A 21984-nucleotide genomic window follows, 5' to 3' on the forward strand; every position below is an offset into this window, starting at 1 on the left:
CCTCACAATACGAAGTTCCTGCAGTCCTGGGTTCAATCCCAGGCACGGGATCTTTCTGGGTGGAGTTTGCATGTTCTCCCCGTGACTGCGTGGGTTCCCTCCGGCCGCTCTTGATTTTTTAATGTCTTTGTTTTTTACTCATAGCTATAAAATTGGCATCAGATCGGAAATATATATATATATATATATATATATATATATATATATATATATATATATATATATATATATATATATATATATATATATATATATATAATTTTTTTTAAATGTTTTTATTATTTTTTATTCAAGGCTCTAAAATCGGAAATATATTTTTTTCTCTTTTTAATTTTTTTACTCAAAGCTCTAAAATTTGTATCAGATCAGATAAATATATACACATATATATATATATATATATATATATATATATATATGTCTAACCGACATCACATTGTTTATTAAAATAAGTGTTATATCTCACTATCAAGCGTTTACAACCCAGAAGAGCAATACTTTCCTTTCATCAACAGGGAGATTTTGACTTCCATCGAATAAGTTTCCAATATTATTTTTAACAGTGTAGAGAAGCCCCGCTTTCGCAGGGCATCAAAAAATTGAGTTATACTCTTGTTGTTCCTCCCCACGGAAATCTTTAGTAAAAGGCGAAAGATTTATGCGATCTGAAGAGAAACAAGAGTGATCTGGCGTGGAAACGTACTGTGGCCAAGGACATTCCCAGCCACAGCGAGGTAACACACGGTCTTAAGGTGGCACACTTGAATGAACCAACAACAACTGATGACATCCAATCACATTCACAGACAACGCAGTGCCACCTTAAATATATCAACACATTTTAGAGACCTTCTATATAACAAGTAGTGTAACAGTGTTTTGCAACCTTTTTACAGCCGAGGCGCATTTTTTTCATATAAAAAATCTGGAGGCACACCACCAACAGAAAACATTAAGAAATGAAACTCAGTCGAGGATAAAAAGTTGTTAAAGTTGAATTTAAAGCATAACCAAACATGCATCACTATAGCTCTTGTCTCAAAGTAGGTGTACTGTAACCACCTGTCACATCACACCCTGACTTACTTTTACTTTTTTGGTTTTGCTCCCTTGTGTAGTGTTTTAGTTCTTGTCTTGCGCTCTTATTTTGGTGGCTTTTCCTGTTTTGTTTTGTTTTGTTTTGTTTTTCCTGTTGCAGTTTCATGTCTTCCTTTGAGCGCTGTTCCCCGCATATACTTTGTTGTAGCAATCAAGAATATTTATGTTGTTGCGATCTTTTTTTGGTGTGGACATTGTTGATTGTCATGTCATGTACGGATGTACTTTATGGACGCCGTCTCTGCTCCACACGCTGTAAGTCTTTGCTGTCGTCCAGCATTCTGTTTTTGTTTACTTTGTCACCCAGTTCAGTTTCAGTTTCATTCTGCATAGACATCCCTAAGCTTCAAAGCCTTTTCTTAGGGGCTCTCACCTTTCGTTTATGTTTGGTTTAAGCATTAGATACCTTTTTACCTGCACCCTGCCTCCCGCTGTCGTCTGCAGGATGTCCAACAATTTTCAAAATAAACGTTCAACATCATGTAAGGATATACCAAAATAAAACCGTTATGTGTTAAAAAACAAATGTAAGTGAAGCCAAAACAGATTATATATTCTTGTTGTATGTTACACTACTTGTTATATAGAACGTCTATTTGAAATGACAGCGTGTTGTATGTAATTCCCAGAATCCTTAGCGTGCAAGCCAGCAAATAGTGCAGTAAAGCTAGAAGACTAAAATGTGTTGATATATTTAAAGGGGAACATTATCAGCAGACCTATGTAAGCGTCAATATATACTTTGATGGGGCAAAAAAAATACTATATATTTTTTTAACCGATTTCCGAAATCTAAATGGGTGAATTTTGGCGAATTAAACGTATTTCTGTTAATCGCTCTGGAGGGGATGAGGTCAGAATGTGACGTCGCCGAGGTAACACAGCCGCCATTTTCATTTTCAACCCATTGTAAACATTGGGTCTCAGCTCTGTTATTTTCCGTTTTTTCGACTATTTTCTGGAACCTTGGAGACATCATGCCTCGACGGTGTGTTGTCGGAGGGTGTAACAACACTAACAGGGAGGGATTCAAGTTGCACCACTGGCCCGAAGATGCCAAAGTGTCTGCCGCCAGACCCCCATTGAATGTGCCGGAGTGTCTCCACATTTTACCGGCGATGCTAAGGCAGACATGGCACAGAGATGTATGGATAACCTGCAGATGCATTTGCAACGATAAAGTCAACAAAATCACAAAGGTGAGTTTTGTTGATGTTGACTTATGTGCTAATCAGACATATTTGGTCGCGGCGAGAGTGCCAGCTAATCGATGCTAACATGCTATGCTAATCGACGCTAACATGCTATTTACCGGCGGTGCTAAAGCAGACATGGCACAGAGATGTATGGATAACCTGTAGATACATTTGCAACTATAAAGTCACAGAAATCACAAAGGTGAGTTTTGTTGATGTTGACGGCCAGCTAATCGATGCTAACATGCTACGCTAATCGACGCTAACATGCTATTCACCGGCGGTGCTAAAGCAGACATGGCACAGAGATGTATGGATAACCTGTAGATACATTTGAAACTATAAAGTCAACAAATCCACAAAGGTGAGTTTTGTTGATGTCGACTGCCAGCTAATCGATGCTAACGTGCTACACTAATCGATGCTAACATGCTATTTACCGGCGGTGCTAAAGCAGCTATTCGGCCATGCTATGGCTATGAATAGCGTCAATAGCTATTCGCTCAATAGCTTCAGTTTCTTCTTCAATACTTTCATACTCCAACCATCCGTTTCAATACATGCGTAATCTGTTGAATCGCTTAAGCCGCTGAAATCCGAGTTTGAAATCGAGCTATTGTCGCTATATCTTGCTGTGGTATTCCCATTGTTTGTTTACATTAGCAGCACTGTGTGACATCACAGGGAAATGGATAGTGGCATCACAAATAGCGAAAATCAAGCACTTTAAAAGCTTTTTTTAGGGATATTCGGAGACCGGTAAAATTTTGAAAAAAACTTCAAAAAATACAACAAGCCACTGGGAACTGATTTTTTATTGTTTTTAACCCTTTTGAAATTGTGATAATGTTCCCTTTTAAGGTGGCACTGCGTTGTCTGTGAATGTGATTGGATGTCATCAGTTGTTGTTGGTTCATTCAAGTGTGCCACCTTAAGACCGTGTGTTACCTCGCTGTGGCTGGGAATGTCCTTGGCCACAGTACGTTTCCACGCCAGATCACTCTTGTTTCTCTTCAGATCGCATAAATCTTTCGCCTTTTACTAAAGATTTCCGTGGGGAGGAACAACAAGAGTATAACTCAATTTTTTGATGTCCTGCGAAAGCGGGGCTTCTCTACACTGTTAAAAGTCAATAGCTTGAAAAGTTAGTGCATGCAGCCGATATTGCTCAGATAAAGTTGTAGAAGTGTTGATATCAACACCCTGTATTGCCTCATCAGGATACAAGCGTTTGATAGGGAGTAATTTTTATGAGGTGATATCGACAATGACTTGCTGTAAATATATCTAACGTGTCTGCTATAATGGAAAAAAGTTGAATCCTCTCAAATAATTACGTATATTAACAAAATAACAGTAAAATTATAAGGGAAAAAAATTAGCAAAAAATTTGAATTAAAAGACAAAAAGCTGACATTTTTATACTAATATATATAGTCTTTTATAACAACATTTTGTCTTTGAATGCATATAATATTTGTTTTTAACATTTAAAAAAGTATATCCATCCATTTCCTACCGCTTATTCCCTTTTGGGGTCGCGGGGGGCGCTGGCGCCTATCTCAGCTACAATCGGGCGGAAGGCGGGGTACACTCTGGACAAGTCACCAACTCATCGCAGAGGTTTTTTTTGTCATTAAATTACAATTGTTTTACTTTTGTTTTTTTATTTATAAATGTACATGTTATTACTAAGTATGACTGTCGGTTTGTTATTGCCGATACGCAGAAACTATCGCTCATCATTAGTTATTTAGGATTTTCTAATTCCAACCAGTGATAATTATCATTAATCAACACACTTAAACTCACATCAATAATTACAATATGAAGATTGACACTTATCATTATTCAATACACTTGAACTCAAATTATTGATTAATGATATGATGTTTAACAGCGTAGAAAGGCCACGTTTTGGCAAGGCATCTAAATTAATTATGATATACACTTGTTGTACTTCTACACGGAATTTTATTGTGAAAGGCGAAATATTTGTGCGATCTGAGGAGAAACATGAGCTATCTGCCTGGGATATTACAGCCACAGCGAGGTAACACACAGTCTTAAGGTGGCACACTTGAATGAACCAACAACAACTGATGACATCCAATCACATTGCTGGCTTGCACGCTAAGGATTCTGAGAATTACATACAACACGCTGTCATTTCAAATAGACGTTCTATATAACAAGTAGTGTAACATACAACAAGAATATATAATCAGTTTTGGCTTCACCTGTATTTGTTTTTTAACAGATAACGGTTTTATTTTGGTATATCCTTAGATGATGTTGAACTTTTATTTTGAAAATTGTTGGACATCCTGCAGATGACAGCGGGAGGCAGCGTGCAGGTAAAAAGGTATCTAATGCTTAAACCAAAAATAAACCAAAGGTTAGAGCCCCTAAGAAAAGGCTTTGAAGCTTAGGGATGTCTATGCAGAATGAAACTGAAACTGAACTGGGTGACAAAGTAAACAAAAACAGAATGCTGGACGACAGCAAAGACTTACAGCGTGTGGAGCAGAGACGGCGTCCATAAAGTACATCCGTACATGACATGACAATCAACAATGTCCACACCAAAAAAAGATCGCAACAACATAAATATTCCTGATTGCTACAACAAAGTATATGCGGGGAACAGCGCTCAAAGGAAGACATGAAACTGCAACAGGAAAATGCAAGAAAAACAAAACAAAACAGGAAAAGCCACCAAAATAGGAGCACAAGACAAGAACTAAAACACTACACACGGGAGCAAAACTGAAAAGTAAAATTAAGTCAGGGTGTGATGTGACAGGTGGTGACAGTACACCTACTTTGAGACAAGAGCTATAGTGATGCATGTTTGGTTATGCTTTAAATTCACTTTTAACATCTTTTTATCCTCGACTGAGTTTCATTTCTTCATGTTGTCTGTTGGTGGTGTGCCTCCAGATTTTTTATATGAAAAAAATGCGCCTCGGCTGTAAAAAGGTTGCAAAACACTGTTACACTACTTGTTATATAGAAGGTCTCTAAAATGTGTTGATATATTTAAGGTGGCACTGCGTTGTCTGTGAATGTGATTGGATGTCATCAGTTGTTGTTGGTTCATTCAAGTGTGCCACCTTAAGACCGTGTGTTACCTCGCTGTGGCTGGGAATGTCCTTGGCCACAGTACGTTTCCACGCCAGATCACTCTTGTTTCTCTTCAGATCGCATAAATCTTTCGCCTTTTACTAAAGATTTCCGTGGGGAGGAACAACAAGAGTACAACTCAATTTTTTGATGCCCTGCGAAAGCGGGGCTTCTTTAATCTGTACAAAATTCAATATCCGAAAAATATAGTATTTATTGCCGATATTCCTCCGATGTTGCCATATCCATCCATCCATCTTCTTCCGCTTATCCGAGGTCGGGTCGCGGGAGCAGCAGCCTAAGCAGGGAAGCCCAGACTTCCCTCTCCCCAGCCACTTCGTCTAGCTCTTCCCGGGGGATCCCGAGGCGTTCCCAGGCCAGCCGGGAGACATAGTCTTCCCACCGTGTCCTGGGTCTTCCCCGTGGCCTCCTACCGGTTGGACGTGCCCTAAACACCTCCCTAGGGAGGCATTCGGGTGGCATCCTGACCAGATGCCCGAACCACCTCATCTGGCTCCTCTCGATGTGGAGGAGCAGCGGCTTTACTTTGAGTTCCTCCCGGATGGCAGAGCTTCTCACCCTATCTCTAAGGGAGAGACCCGCCACACGGCGGAGGAAACTCATTTCGGCCGCTTGTACCCGTGATCTTATCCTTTCGGTCATGACCCAAAGCTCATGACCATAGGTGAGGATGGGAACGTACATCGACCGGTAAATTGAGAGCTTTGCCTTCCGGCTCAGCTCCTTCTTCACCACAACGGATCGATACAACGTCCGCATTACTGAAGACGCCGCACCGATCCGCCTGTCGATCTCACGATCCACTCTTCCCCCACTCGTGAACAAGACTCCTAGGTACTTGAACTCCTCCACTTGGGGCAGGGTCTCCTCCCCAACCCGGAGATGGCACTCCACCCTTTTCCGGGCGAGAACCATGGACTCGGACTTGGAGGTGCTGATTCTCATTCCGGTCGCTTCACACTCGGCTGCGATGTTGCCAGAGAAATTCCGAAATCGACACATTGTTTTGCCCTTTCAGGTTCTAAGCATAGGGGTAAGGAACTTATGGCTCTAGAGCCAGATGTGGCTCTTTTGATGACTGCATCTGGCTCTCAGATAAATCTTAGCTGACATTGCAAAAGACGATAAGTAATGAATAATTCCGCTGGTAATCACAGTGTTAAAAATAATGTTCAACATATAAAACATTCTCATTTATTTTTTAATCCATCCATTCGTTTCTACCGCACCCGTTTAAGAATTCGCATTAATGGTAAGAAGTATTTTATTTATTATTGTAACTGAACACAAACATTATGTTAAAATGTTATAATCATATTTATTACTACTAACATACATTTTTAAGTGCAAATAATTGTGCAGAGACATCCACTGTTTCAAGCAAATATTATCAAAAAAAACCTTACAATTCAGTGTTTTTAAAGGGAAAAACATTGAGTGTAAAAAATGTTCACCAATGTTAATTTTTGACAGGTTTTTAAATTAGTTTCAGTTAGTCTTTTAACCAAAATGTGTTTTAGTCATGGGTTAGTCATCTAAATTAATTTAGATTTAGTCAATGAAATTCCTAAACACCGGTCTTGAAAGGATTGTATTAATTATAATTGCAGAGCATCTCAAAAACTGAATTCACAACAAGACCTGCTCTCCATCAATAATATTTCAATGATAACATTTCACACTATGAACAGCACAGTGGAAGGGGGGTTTGAGCCTGTGCCTCACAATACAAAGGTCCTGAGTTCAATCTTGAGATCTTTCTGTGTGGAGTTTGCATGTTCTCCCCGTGACTGTGCAGGTTTCCACCGGGTACGGGACAAACGGTAGAAATGGATGGATGGATAGTTAGCTTCAGAATAACAATATTATTAAGAAGAATAAGAGACTTATTATACTCTAAATATGTTGGTGTTACTTAGAAATCCATTCATCCATTTTCTACTGCTTCTTCGTTAATGCCCGCATTTAGTTGTATTCAGTGTTAAAAAAATATTATATGGCTCTCACGGAAATACATTTTTAAATATGTGGCTTTCATGGCTCTCTCAGCCAAAAAGGTTCCCGACCCCTGTTCTAAGCGTTTGATAAGGGGTCATTTTTACGAGGCGATATCGACGATGACTTGCTGTAAATATATCTAACATGTCTGCTATAACGGAAAAAATTTCAATCTTCTCAAATAATTACGTATATTATAAAAATAACAGTAAAATTATAACGGAAAAATTGAGCAAAACATTCGAATTAAAAGACAAAAAGCTGACATTTTTATACTAATATATATAGTCTTTTATAACAACATTTTGTCTTTGAATGCATATATTTGGTTTTAACATTTAAAAAATATATCCATCCATTTCCTACCGCTTCTTCCCTTTTGTGGCCACGGGGGGCGCTGGCGCCTATCTCAGCTACAATCGGGCGGAAGGCGGGGGTACACTCTGGACAAGTCGCCATCTTATTGCAGGTTTTTTTTTTTGTCATTAAATTACAATTGTTTTACTGTTATTTTTTGTTTTATAAATTTAAATGTTATTTGATATTACAAAGTATGACTGCAGGTTTGTTATCGCCGATATACAGAAATGATGGCACATTATTTGTAACTCCCTCCACATAGCACTGACACAATGGCTTTCTTTGACTGGTTTATTGAAGGCTTCCTTTCCTTTCAATTCACCGTGAAAACTGTTAATAAAATAAAGCATGTTACAAACGTAAAAATATGTGGCTCAAACATTTTTACCGAAGTAAAATACAAACAGAAATGACAAATACCTCGTTGGCCTGCATGCTCCTTTTAGGAGGAAATTGTGATCTTCTGGCTGTTATAGCCCAAACGCTGAAAGTCCTTGTGAAACTTTTTAGTCCTTTTTTACCATCAGTCGCTCTCTTTATTCCTTCTCAGTGCATCAAACAGATCACTCATACCCAGAAGTAGCTTCCTTATATCCGTTCACAGACCAATCGATCGAGACACTTCAAAACAAACGCATGCCCACAAACCCAACAAAAAAGGCATTAAATGACATTTTTAACCATAGTAACTTGAATAAAGCCTTCTTATGAACTTTTATACATTTTGATTTAAATTCCCTTTTATGAACTTAACGTATTCTGTTTTTAGAGAAATAATACAAATTATAATTATTAGTCGCGACAGTTACATTATTAGTTATTTAAGATTTTCTTACCCCACCTAGTGACACAAAATGTTATCACTACGATTAAGCCCAGATAATTCATCAATGATATGCTTTTAACAGTGTGGAGACGCCCTGTTTTTGCAGCGCATCAAAAATTGAGTTATATTCTTGTTGCTCCTCACCACTCCACCCTCCTCCCTAGTGATGGGTCGCAAACGAGATTTAAAAACACTTTAAAAATTCATCTTCAACCCAAAATAAAATAAAATAAATACAATTAACGTGACGTTTGGTGCGTTCGCGCACACACATCAGTATAATTCGCTCCGAGGTTGACTCAGACACACACACACACACACACACACACACGTGCGTTTCCAGTGCGACTTAATGTCTTGGTTGTAAACTGTAAAGTATTTTATTGCGCTAAAATAACGATAATAATTTCTGTTCTTTTGTTTTGTGTTCATTTTTACAACTGTTTAATAACTAGTGTTTTCTTTTTTACTTAAGTTCTTGTGTGTTGTGAGGCGACTATCCGAGTTCAGTATTTGTTTTCACCTTATTTGCACGACTTACTTTATTGTAATTGATATTATTACTTTTTTAATGTGAATTTCTCAGTTCTTTTGTTTTGTGTTCATGTTTACAACTTTGTTCAATAACTAGAGTTTTGTTATTTACCTTAAGTGTTTGTGTGTTTTGAGGCGACATGCCTTGTTTGCACCTTATTTGCATTACTTTATTGCTATTGATATTACTTTTGTAATAATTTTTTTTTTTTTTTTACTTAAATCGTTATCCTGTGTTGTATTATTATCATAATCAATTAATAAAGGCACAAATTTGTTTTTCAAAAGTATCGATACCCCGAAGTCCCCCCCAATCAGATGACGACACTTCCGGTATCGGCGATACTTGCCGGTATCGGATCGGAATCGATACCCAAACTTGCGATATCGCACATCCCTAATAAGTACCCAATAAGTAGTTCTTGCTTCCAAAAATGGTTGGTGAACCCTGATCTAGCCGATTTCGCATCTTAAATTAACAGCATTAATCCACGTGGCTAAAATGTCGATATTATCAATACAATAATGTCTGTTGGGTGATTCTGGTTCACACTTCAAGATTTTACTTTATTGTTTTGAACATGGTAGAGAAGCCCCGCTTTCGCAGGGCATCTAAAAAATTGAGTTATACTCTTGTTGTTCCTCCCCACGGAAATCTTTAGTAAAAGGCGAAAGATTTATGCGATTTGAAGAGAAACAAGAGTGATCTGGCGTGGAAACGTACTGTGGCCAAGGAGATTCCCAGCCACAGCGAGGTAACACACGGTCTTAAGGTGGCACACTTGAATGAACCAACAACAACTGACAACACAGTGCCACCTTATATATATATATATATATATATATATATATATATATATATATATATATATTTATATATATATATATATATATATATATTTCTCCGATCTGATACAAATTTTAGAGCTTTGAGTAAAAAAAAAAAAAAAACATTTTTAATTTCCGATGTGATACCAACTTTAAAGCCTTGCGTCCAAAAATTTTAAAAGAGAAAAAAATTGATTTCCGATCTGATGCCGATTTTAGGGCCTTGAATAAAAAAAATATTTTAAAATTAAAAAAAAATATTTATATATATATATATATATATTTCCGATCTGATGCAAATGTTATAGCTATGAGTGAAAAAAAATACATAAAAAAATTCTAAACATTTTGATTTTCAATCTGATACCCATTTTAGAGCTTTGAGTAAAATAAAAAATAAATAATAAAAAAACATTGTTCATTTCCAATCCGACACCAATTTTAGAGCGTTGTGTTAATTTTTTTTTAAAAAGACAAAAAATTGATTTCCGATCTGATGCAGATTTTAGAGCTAAGAGAGAAAAAAAAAGAGAAAAAGAAAAAATGGATTTCCAACCTGATACAAATTTTAGAGACTTGAGTAAAATAAAAAAGAAAAAAAACGACAGCCCTTTGAGACACTAGTGATTTAGGGCTATATAAGTAAACATTGATTGATTGATTGATTTCCGATCTGATACCAATTTTAGAGCTTTAAGTAAAATAAGAAAAAAACAACAAAAAAACATTGTTATTTTCCGACCTGAGACCGATTTTAAAGCCTGGAGTGAAAAAAACATTTTGAAAAATGAAAAACTTTTGGATTTTCGATCTGATACCAATTTTAAGAACTTGAGTAAAAAATAAAAATAAAATGAAACATTGATTTCCGATCTGATACCGATTTTAAAGAATGGAGTAAAAAAGTATAAAAAAAAAAGTTTTTTCGATCAGATACCAATTTTAGAGACACGAGTCAAATAAAAAATAAATGAATAAAACAAACCTTGATTTCCGATTTAATAACAATTTTAGAGCATTGACTTGAAAAAAAAGTGGAAAAAAAGAAATTCTGATCTGATACCGATTTTAGAGCCTTGAGTAAAAAAAAACATAAAAATTCAAAACATTTTGATTTTCGATATGATACCAATTTTAGAGCCATGAGTAAAACAAAATATTTTCGATCAATTTAGTAAACTAAAAAGGCCGTATTGGCATGTGTTGCAATGTTAATATTTCATCATTGATATATAAACTATCAGACTGCGTGGTGGGTAGTAGTGGCTTTCAGTAGGTCTTTAACTATATTTAGTCGATACCGCATTGTTTAAAAAATAAAAAGTGTTATATCTCACTATCAAGTGTTTACAACCCAGAAGGGCGATACAGAGTGTCGATATCCACACTTTCTTTGCATCATCAGGGAGATTTTGACTTGCTTTGATTAAATTTCAGAAATCATGTTGTTTTCTCGGTCCGAATAGCACTTTTTGTTGGAGGCTCCCATTAAAAACAATGTGAATATGTGAGGAGCCATCAACATGTGACCTCATCGTCTGCGACTTCCGGTAAAGGCAGGACTTTTTTGTCAGCACCAAAAGTTGGGAACTTTATCATCGATGTTCTCTACTGAATCCTTTCAGCAAAAACATGTCAATATTGCCAAATGATGAAGTATGACACCTAGAATGGACCTGCTATCCCCGTTTAAATAAGAACATCTCATTTCAGTAGACCTTTAAATGTTTTGTGTAAAAAGTGCTCACATGGGAGTAAAACAGAAAATAATATAAACATGAACATGGGGTAGATAAAAAAAATCAGGGAGTATTATCGCCGTATTTTTAATAACTTTCATTTAAATTCTGTCATTCTGATTATCGACGCACGGGGGCGCCATTGACTCCCATCGTTAAAGGTTTTAATTTATTTTATAAAATGTGGATTTTTTTTTTAATACACGCGACTTCCTGGAACTTAGATCTATGTCTAATTGTCTTGCTTTTCAACCCACTCAAAACCTTCAAAAAAACACACTTACTGACCTTGATATAAGACATGTCAACATACTAAACATCAGCATTATGAATACGTAAATGCCATTTAAAGCCCAAAAGTTGACTTCACAACACGTCGATGTGCCTCTTGCGTCGACAACAGGATGTCCAACGATCTTCAAAATAAAAGTTCAACATCATGGACAGATATACCAAAATAAAACCGTTATGTGTTAAAAAAAACAACCATGAAGTGAAGCCAAAACAGATTATATATTCTCGTTGTATGTTACACTACTTGTTATATAGAACGTCTATTTGAAATGACAGCGTGTTGTATGTAATTCCCAGAATCCTTAGCGCGCAAGCCAGCAAATAGTGCAGTAAAGCTAGAAGACTAAAATGTGTTGATATATTTAAGGTGGCACTGCGTTGTCTGTGAATGTGATTGGATGTCATCAGTTGTTGTTGGTTCATTCAAGTGTGCCACCTTAAGACCGTGTGTTACCTCGCTGTGGCTGGGAATGTCCTTGGCCACAGTACGTTTCCACGCCACATCACTCTTGTTTCTCTTCAGATCGCATAAATCTTTCGCCTTTTACTAAAGATTTCCGTGGGGAGGAACAACAAGAGTATAACTCAATTTTTTGTTGTCCTGCGAAAGCGGGGCTTCTCTTATCTGTCAAAAGTTAATACCTGTAAATTAGTAAATACTGCCGAAATTGCTTAGATGATAACTTAGAAGTGGTGATATCGCTACTCTGTATCTCCTTATCAGGTATTAAGCGTCTGATAATGGGTATATATTACGAGGAGATATCGACGATGACTTACTGTATATATATGTAACGTGTCTGCTAAAATGGAAAAAATTGAATCTTCTCAAAATAATTACGTCTATTAAAAAACTAACAGTAACATTATAAGGGGAAAAAAGAGCAACAAATTTGAATTTAAAGACAAAAAGCTGACATTTTTATACTAATATATATAGTCTTTTATAACAACATCTTGTCTTTGAATGCATATAATATTTGTTTTTAGCATTTAAAAAAATAATAATAATAAAATGGCCCCTCATACTTTTCAGTATGTGGCCTTTAGGTTAGATCTGAAATATTAGAAGCGTTTCAGATAAAATATACTGAAAATACAAACCATGTTTAGCTAGTTAATTTTTTTTTTTTAAACTAACTTATGAATTGATTAAAAAAATCACAACAACCACAATAAAAAATGCTAAATATTTAACTGAATATGAATATTTTGGTGGAAGTATACTTTTTGAAACACCAGGTTATGCAATTACATAATGGTAACATTATTATTCATTTTATTTTATTCTTACATCGGATAAAAATAACAGTCAATTTAGAGAAAAAAAAGAGCCAAAAATCGGTATGTAATGAGAAAAAGCTGAAATGTTTTAACTAATAATTAATAATAATAGACTCAGTCACCTATAACACAAAAACCTAAAATATGCCCCCTTGGTGGAAAACATTTGTTGTTTTTATTCCTTTGTTATTTTCCAACACTTTTATTAGTCAGTCACTGTGAAAATGACAATATATTTTACAGTAAAAAACTGACAGCTCAGTTGCTAGAATTTTACTGTAAAAAATGTGCAGTATTGTTGTTTTAGTTGACAGTAATTTGCTGTAAAAAAAAAAAAAAAAAAACAGTGAATTTTGTAACGAAATTGTGGCAACTGAGCTGCCAGTTATTTTTTACTGCAAAACCTGAAGAAATATTTTTACAGGTTATGTAAAAAAAAAAAAAATACACCAGGTAACATTAAAATATTACGCAATTGTATAATTTAATGCGATGAATAAACGTACAATCATAAAGTATTCAAAGTTACATAACAGCGATGTGGCCCCCAGTGAAAAAGAGTAATGTTTTTTTTTTAATCTAAAATAATATATTTATAAACAAAACTTGTGTAATAGGTGATTACGTACGTTACTAATATTATTTTAAAAATGTCGGCTTTTTTTTATTAAATTCCAGTTGTTTTACTGTTGAATTTTTAAAAAGACAAACGTTATTTGATAATACACATTTATTGACATTTGAGCAGGCACGTTATTTATCTTCGGGTCGATACCGCCGACACAAAGTCGGAATTGTGGGCCTCTAAATATATCAGAATTGAAGTTAGGACGGGAAGTATGGAATATTGATTACTGCAAATCTTAAATAGTCTGGTGGTATTTATCTTGACAATAGATGGAAGCCCCGCTTTCACAGAGCATCAAAAAATTGAGTTATACTCTTGTTGTTCCTCCCCACGGAATTCTTTAGTAAAAGGCGAAAGATTTATGCGATCTGAAGAGAAACAAGAGTGATGTGGCGTGGAAACGTACTGTGGCCAAGGACATTCCCAGCCACAGCGAGGTAACACACGGTCTTAAGGTGGCACACTTGAATGAACCAACAACAACTGATGACATCCAATCACATTCACAGACAACGCAGTGCCACCTTAAATATAATATATATATATATATATCTCCGATCTGATACAAATTTTAGAGCTTTGAGTAAATAAATAAATAAATAAATAAAAATATTTTTAATTTCTGATCTGATACCAACTTTAAAGCCTTGCGTAAAAAAATTTAAAAGAGAAAAAAATTGATTTCCGATCTGATGCCAATTTTATAGCTATGGGTAAAAAAAAAAAGACATTAAAAAATTCAAAACATTTTGATTTTCAATCTGATACCCATTTTAGAGCCTTGAGTAAAATAAAAAAGAAATAAAAAAAAACATTGTTAATTTCCAATCTGACACCAATTTTAGAGCGTTGTGTTAATTTTTTTTTTTTAAAAGACAAAAAATTTATTTCCGATGTGATGCAGATTTTAGAGCTAAGAGAAAAAAAAGAGAAAAAGAAAAAATGGATTTCCATCCTAATACAAATTTTAGAGACTTGAGTAAAAATTATTTCCGATCTGATACCAAATTTAAAGCCTCGAGTGAAGAAAACATTTTAAAAAATGAAAATCTTTTTGATTTTCGATCTGATACCAATTTTAGGAACTTGAGTAAAACATATAAATAAAATAAAACATTGATTTCCGATCTAATACTGATTTTAAAGAATAGAGTAAAAAAAAAAAGTTTTTTCGATCAGATACCAATTTTAGAGACTCGAGTCAAATAAAAAATTAATTAATAAAAAAAACCTTGAGTTCCGATCTGATAACAATCTTAGAGCCTTGATTTGAAAAAAAAGTGGAAAAAAAAAAATTCTGATCCGATACCGATTTTAGAGCCTTGAGTAAAAAAAAACGTAAAAATTCAAAACATTTTGATTTTCGATATGATACCAATTTTAGAGCCATGAGTAATTTAGTAAACTAATTTAGTAAACTAAAAAGGCCGTATTGGCATGTGTTGCAATGTTAATATTTCATCATTGATATATAAACTATCAGACTGTGTGGTGGGTAGTAGTGGCTTTCAGTAGGTCTTTAACTATATTTACTGTAAGTCTAGCTGATATTGCATTGTTTATAAAATAAAAAGTGTTATATCTCACTATCAATCATTTACAACCTGGAAGGGCGATACAGAGTGTCGATATCCACACTTTCTTTGCATCATCAGGGAGATTTTGACTTGCTTTGATTAAATTTCAGAAATCATGTTGTTTTCTCGGTCCGAATAGCACTTTTTGTTGGAGGCTCCCATTAAAAACAATGTGAATATGTGAGGAGTCATCAACATGTGACCTCATCGTCTGTGACTTCCGGTAAAGGCAGGACTTTTTTGTCAGCACCAAAAGTTGGGAACTTTATCCTGGATGTTCTCTACTAAATCCTTTCAGCAAAAACATGTCAATATTGCCAAATGATGAAGTATGACACCTAGAATGGACCTGCTATCCCCGTTTAAATAAGAACATCTCATTTCAGTAGGCCTTTAAATGTTTTGTGTAAAAAGTGCTCACATGGGAGTAAAACAGAAAATAATATAAACATGAACATGGGGTAGATTAAAAAAAATCGGAGTATTATCGCCATATTTTTAATAACTTTCATTTAAATTCTGTCATTCTAATTATCGACGCACGGGGGCGCCATTGACTCCCATCGTTAAAGGTTTTCATTTATTTTGTAAAATGTGGATTTTTTTAATACACGCGACTTCCTGGAACTTAGATCTATGTCTAATTGTCTTGCTTTTCAACCCACTCAAAACCTTCAAAAAACCACACTTACTGACCTTGATATAAGACGTGTCAACATACTAAACATCAGCATTATGAATACGTAAATGCCATTTAAAGCCCAAAAGTTGACTTCACAACACGTCGATGTGCCTCTTGCGTCGACAACAGGATGTCCAACGATCTTCAAAATAAAAGTTCAACATCATGGGAGGAAATACCAAAATAAAACCGTTATGTGTTAAAAAACAAACATGAAGTGAAGCCAAAACAGATTATATATTCTCGTTGTATGTTACACTACTTGTTATATAGAACGTCTATTTGAAATGACAGCGTGTTGTATGGCAGATCACTCTTGTTTTGTCTTCAGATCGCATAAATCTTTCGCCTTTTATTAAAGTTTTCCTTGGGGAGGAACAACAATAATATAACTCAATTTTTGATGCCCTGCGAGAGCGGGGCTTCTCTACTTTGTTCAAAATAATATTAACAGTAGACATTGTGAGCTGATATTAGACGATCAACATTATACATCATCAATCGGAATCAGAAAATCTTAAATAACTAATGATGTGCGATTCTTACTTGGTATCGGTGACAACGAACCGATAGACATACTTTGAAATATCAAATAACATATGTATATTTTTTAGAAAAAAAGTAAAACAATTGTATTTTAATGAGAAAGGCTGACATTTTTAAACTAATATTAGTAACATACTTAGTCACCTATAACACAAGTTTTTTTTTTAAATATATTATTTTACATTTTTTTTGTTGTTGGTTCATTCAAGTGTGCCACCTTAAGACCGTGTGTTACCTCGCTGTGGCTGGGAATGTCCTTGGCCACAGTACGTTTCCACGCCAGATCACTCTTGTTTCTCTTCAGATCGCATAAATCTTTCGCCTTTTACTAAAGATTTCCGTGGGGAGGAACAACAAGAGTAAAACTCAATTTTTTGTCGCCCTGCCAAAGCGGGGCTTCTTTACACTGTTAAAAGTCAAGACCCGAAAAAATTAGTTCATGCAGCCGATGATTCTCTGATGAAGTAATAGAAGTGCTGATGTCGACATTTCCATATTACCTTTGCAGGGTGTAAGCGTTTGATAAGGAGTAATTTTTACGAGGCGATATCGACGATGACTTGCATCAAATAGATCTAACGTGTCTGCTATAATGGAAAAAATGTGAATCTTCTGAAATAATTACCATCCATCCATCCATCCATTTTCTACCGCTTATTCCCTTTTTGGGGTCGCGGGGGGCGCTGGCGCCTATCTCAGCTACAATCGGGCGGAAGGCGGGGTACACCCTGGACAAGTCGCCACCTCATCGCAGTGAAATAATTACGTATATTAGAAAAATAACAGTATAATTATAAGGGGAAAACATTTGCAAAAAATTTGAATTAAAAGACAAAAAGCTGACATTTTTATACTAATATATATAGTATTTTATAACACCATTTTGTCTTTGAATGCATATAATATTTGTTTTTAGCATTTAAAAAATATATCCATCCATCCATCCATTTTCTACCGCTTATTCCCTTTCGGGGTCGCGGGGGGCGCTGGCGCCTATCTCAGCTACAATCGGGCGGAAGGCGGGGTACACCCTGGACAAGTCGCCACCTCATCGCAGGGCCAACACAGATAGACAGACAACATTCACACACTAGGGCCAATATATATAGTATTTTATAACACCATTTTGTCTTTGAATGCATATAATATTTGTTTTTAGCATTTAAAAAATATATATCAAATAAAATGGCCCCTCATACTTTTAAGTATGTGGCCTTAAGTAGAAAAAGGTTAGATCTGAAATATTAGAAGCGTTTCAAATAAAATGTACTGAAAATATATACTATGTTTAGCTAGTTAATTAAAAAAAATACTAACTTATCAGTTGATTTAAAAAAAATCACAACCACAATAAATAATGCTAATTATTTAACTGAATATGAATATTTTGTGGAAGTATACTTTTTGACACACCAGGTTATGCAGTTACACAATCGTAACATTATTATAAATTTTATTTTATTCTTACATCGGATAAGAATAGTCAATTTAGAGAAAAAAAAGAGCCAACAATTGGTATGTAATGACAATAAGATGAAATGTTTTAACTAATAATGAATAATAAGACTCAGTTACCTATTTATTGATTGATTGATACTTTTATTAGTAGATTGCACAGTTTAGTACATATTCCGTACACTTGACCACTAAATGGTGACACCCGAATAAGTTTTTCAACTTGTTTAAGTCGGGGTCCACGTTAATCAATTCATGTTATATAACACAAAAACTAAAAATATGCCTCTTTGGTGGAGTGAAGTGAAGTAAATTATATTTATATAGCGCTTTTCTCTAGTGACTCAAAGCACTTTTACATAGTGAAACCCAATATCTAAGTTACATTTAAAGCAGTGTGGGTGGCACCGGGAGCAGGTGGGTAAAGTGTCTTGCCCAAGGACACAACGGCAGTGACTAGGATGACGGAAGCGGGAATCGAACCTGCAACCCTCAAGTTGCTGGCACGGCCGCTCTACCAACCCAGCTATGCCGCCCCAAAACATTTGTTGTTTTTATTTCTTTGTTATATCCCAACACGTTTATTAGTCAGTCAGTGTGAAAATTACAACATATTTTACAGTTAAAAACTGAGAGCTCAGTTGCTAGAATTTTACTGTAAAAAAGACTGTAGTACCGTTTTTTAATTGATAGTAATATGCTGAAAAGAAAAAAAACAGTGAACTGAGCTGCCAGTTATTTTTTACTGCAAATATTGAAGAAATATTTCTGCAGGTTGTGTAAAAAAAAAAAAAAATACACCAGGTACCATTAAAGTACATAAGCAATTGTATAATTTAGCAAGTAACTACATAATCTCTCACGACACACGAGAACATATATATGTTTATATTTATGTGTGAATGTCAGCTAAATCCACATCTTGTAATCTGTTTTGGCTTCGCTTCATATTTATTTTTTGAACACATAACGGCTTTATTTTGGTATTTCCTGCCATGATGTTGAGCTTTTATTTTGAAACTCGGCGGACATCCCGTTGTTGGCGCAAGACATAGATGTACGTTACGTGTTGTGGAGTTAATTATTGGGGTTTAAATGGCTTTTACTTATTGTAATGCTGATGTTTACTATGTTGAAATGTCTTATATCAAGGTCGGTAAGTGTAGTTATGGGGACGTTTTGAGTGGGGAGAAAAGAAAGATAACTACAAAGTGAAGCCATCGCTACCGATCGATCCACGCATGCGCGAAAGTTACCTCACTTCCTGTACTTACTTTTTTTTTTTACGACGGAGCCTTGTGACGTCATGTTTTGGGATATTTAAATGATATTTAAAATTGCAATTTAGTAAACTAAAAAGGCCGTATTGGCATGTGTTGCAATGTTAATATTTCATCATTGATATATAAACTATCAGACTGCGTGGTGGGTAGTAGTGGCTTTCAGTAGGTCTTAAAGTATATTTACAGTAAGTCTAGTCGATATCGCATTGTTTTAAAGAAAAAAGTGTCATATCTCACTTTTAAGTGTTTATAACCTGGGAGGGCAATACAGCGTTGACACCAATACTTTCTTTACACCAACAGGGAGTTTTTTATTTTATCTGTTTAAATTTCAGATATTATTTTTAACAATGTAGAGAAGCCCCGCTTTCGCAGGGCATCAAAAATTGAGTTATACTCTTGTTGTTCCTCCCCACGGAAATCTTTAGTAAAAGGCGAAAGATTTATGCGATCTGAAGAGAAACAAGAGTGATCTGGCGTGGAAACGTACTGTGGCCAAGGACATTCCCAGCCACAGCGAGGTAACACACGGTCTTAAGGTGGCACACTTGAATGAACCAACAACAACTGATGACATCCAATCACATTCACAGACAACGCAGTGCCACCTTAACGGATACAAATTTTAGAGCTTTGAGTAAAAAAATAAATAAATAAATTAAAACATTTTTAATTTCCGATCTGATACCAACTTTAGAGCATTGCGTAAAAAAAATTAAAAAGAGAAAAAAATAGATTTCTGATCTGATGCCGATTAGAGGGCCTTGAATAAAAATAAAAATTAAAATAAAAAAAAATATTACACAAGTTTTGTTTTTAAATATATTATTTTAGATTTTTCAAACAACAATACTCTTTTTCACTGGGGGCCACGTTGCTGTTATGTAACCTTGAATACTTTATAATTATACGTTTATATGGATTCATCGTATAAATTATACAATTGCCTATGTATTTTAATGTTACCCGGTGTATTTTTTATTTTTTTACATAACCTGTAAAAATATTTCTTCAGATTTTGCAGTAAAAAATAACTGGCAGCTCAGTCGCCACAATTTCATTACAAAATTCTTTTTTTTTTTTTTTTACAGCATATTACTGTCAATTAAAACAGTACTGTAATTTTTTTTACAGTAAAATTCTAGCAACTGAGCTGTCAGTTTTTTACTGTAAAATATATTGTTATTTTCACAGTGACTGACTAATAAACATGTTGGAATATAACGAAGAAATAAAAACAACAAATGTTTTCCACCAAGGGGGCATATTTTTAGTTTTTGTGTTATAGGTGACTAGGTCTAATATTATTAATTATTAGTTAAAACATATCAGCTTTTTCTCATTACATACCGATTTTTGCCTCTTTTTTTTCTCTAAATTGACTGTTAATTTAATCCGATGTAAGAATAAAATAAAATTAATAAAAAAGTTACGATTGTGTAACTGCATAACCTAGTGTGTCTAAAAGTATGCTTCCACCAAAATATTCATATTCAGTTAAATATTTAGCATTTTTTATTGTGGTTGTTGTGATTTTTTTAATCAATTCATAAGTTAGTATTAGTTTTTTAATTAACTGGATAAACATGGTTTATATTTTCAGTATATTTTATCTGAAACGCTTCTAATATTTCAGATCTAACCTTTTTCTACTTAAGGCCACATACTGAAAAGTATGAGGGGCCATTTTATTTTATATATTTTTTTTTAAATGCTAAAAACAAATATTATATGCATTCAAAGACAAGATGTTGTTATAAAAGACTATATATATTAGTATAAAAATGTCAGCTTTTTTTCTTTAAATTCAAATTTGTTGCTCTTTTTTCCCTTGCAACTTTACTGTTGTTTTTTTTTACATATGTAATTTTTTCAGAAGATTAAACTTTTTTTCAATTTTAGCAGACACATTAAAGGTCTACTGAAATGAGATTTTCTTATTTAAAGGGGGATAGCAGGTCCATTCTATGTGTCATACTTCATCATTTAGGATTTAGTAGAGAACATCCACAAAAACGACAATTTCCCCATTAATTTGAGCGAGGATGAAAGATTCGTGTTTGAGGATATTGATAGCGACGGACTAGAAAAACAAAAAAAAAACACGATTGCATTGAGACGGATTCTGATGTTTTTAGACACATTTACTAGGATAATTCTGGGAAATCCCTTATCTTTCTATTGTGTTGCTAGTGTTTTAGTGAGTTTAACAGTACCTGATAGTCGGAAGTGTACGTCCACGTTTGTCTTGACGCAGCTAGTGTCTCAGGGAAGTCGACCGCAGCTGTACGGACGGCACAAGCTCAGCTGATATCCGGTAAGAGGCGACTTTTTAACCACAATTTTCTCACCGAAACCTGCTGGTTGACATGTAGTCGGGAACCATGTTGGCTTGACCGCGCTGTGATCCATAGTAAAGTTTCAGCTCCGGGAATTTTAAACAAGGAATCACCGTGTGTTTGTGTGGCTAAAGGCTAAAGCTTCCCAACTCCATCTTTCTACTGTGACT

The 21984-nt window shown here is 35.0% G+C and overlaps 1 protein-coding gene, 1 long non-coding RNA gene and 9 other non-coding genes across 12 annotated transcripts in view; 6 read left to right on the forward strand and 5 right to left on the reverse strand.

Annotated features, from left to right (window-relative positions):
* Window positions 1-21984, reverse strand: part of slc7a6 (solute carrier family 7 member 6) — a 260369-nt gene that overhangs the window by 55448 nt on the left and 182937 nt on the right. The window lies entirely within an intron of this gene.
* The window catches only part of LOC133546593 (uncharacterized), a 242783-nt gene that overhangs the window by 37770 nt on the left and 183029 nt on the right, over window positions 1-21984 (forward strand). The gene's annotated exons all lie outside the window — the stretch shown is intronic.
* LOC133548380 (U5 spliceosomal RNA) lies at window positions 572-685 on the reverse strand. Its single transcript, XR_009805911.1, has one exon. It is a non-coding gene; the product is annotated as a U5 spliceosomal RNA (small nuclear RNA).
* Window positions 3292-3405, forward strand: LOC133548308 (U5 spliceosomal RNA). Its single transcript, XR_009805844.1, has one exon. It is a non-coding gene; the product is annotated as a U5 spliceosomal RNA (small nuclear RNA).
* LOC133548298 (U5 spliceosomal RNA) lies at window positions 5478-5591 on the forward strand. The gene has a single exon (XR_009805835.1). It is a non-coding gene; the product is annotated as a U5 spliceosomal RNA (small nuclear RNA).
* LOC133548291 (U5 spliceosomal RNA) lies at window positions 9751-9865 on the reverse strand. The gene has a single exon (XR_009805828.1). It is a non-coding gene; the product is annotated as a U5 spliceosomal RNA (small nuclear RNA).
* Window positions 12524-12637, forward strand: LOC133548324 (U5 spliceosomal RNA). The gene has a single exon (XR_009805859.1). It is a non-coding gene; the product is annotated as a U5 spliceosomal RNA (small nuclear RNA).
* Window positions 14207-14320, reverse strand: LOC133548340 (U5 spliceosomal RNA). Its single transcript, XR_009805875.1, has one exon. It is a non-coding gene; the product is annotated as a U5 spliceosomal RNA (small nuclear RNA).
* Window positions 16504-16615, forward strand: LOC133548364 (U5 spliceosomal RNA). Its single transcript, XR_009805897.1, has one exon. It is a non-coding gene; the product is annotated as a U5 spliceosomal RNA (small nuclear RNA).
* Window positions 17022-17135, forward strand: LOC133548313 (U5 spliceosomal RNA). The gene has a single exon (XR_009805849.1). It is a non-coding gene; the product is annotated as a U5 spliceosomal RNA (small nuclear RNA).
* LOC133548329 (U5 spliceosomal RNA) lies at window positions 19835-19947 on the reverse strand. The gene has a single exon (XR_009805864.1). It is a non-coding gene; the product is annotated as a U5 spliceosomal RNA (small nuclear RNA).

The sequence above is a fragment of the Nerophis ophidion genome, linkage group LG02, assembly GCF_033978795.1.
Source record: "Nerophis ophidion isolate RoL-2023_Sa linkage group LG02, RoL_Noph_v1.0, whole genome shotgun sequence".
NCBI classification, from domain to species: domain Eukaryota; kingdom Metazoa; phylum Chordata; class Actinopteri; order Syngnathiformes; family Syngnathidae; genus Nerophis; species Nerophis ophidion.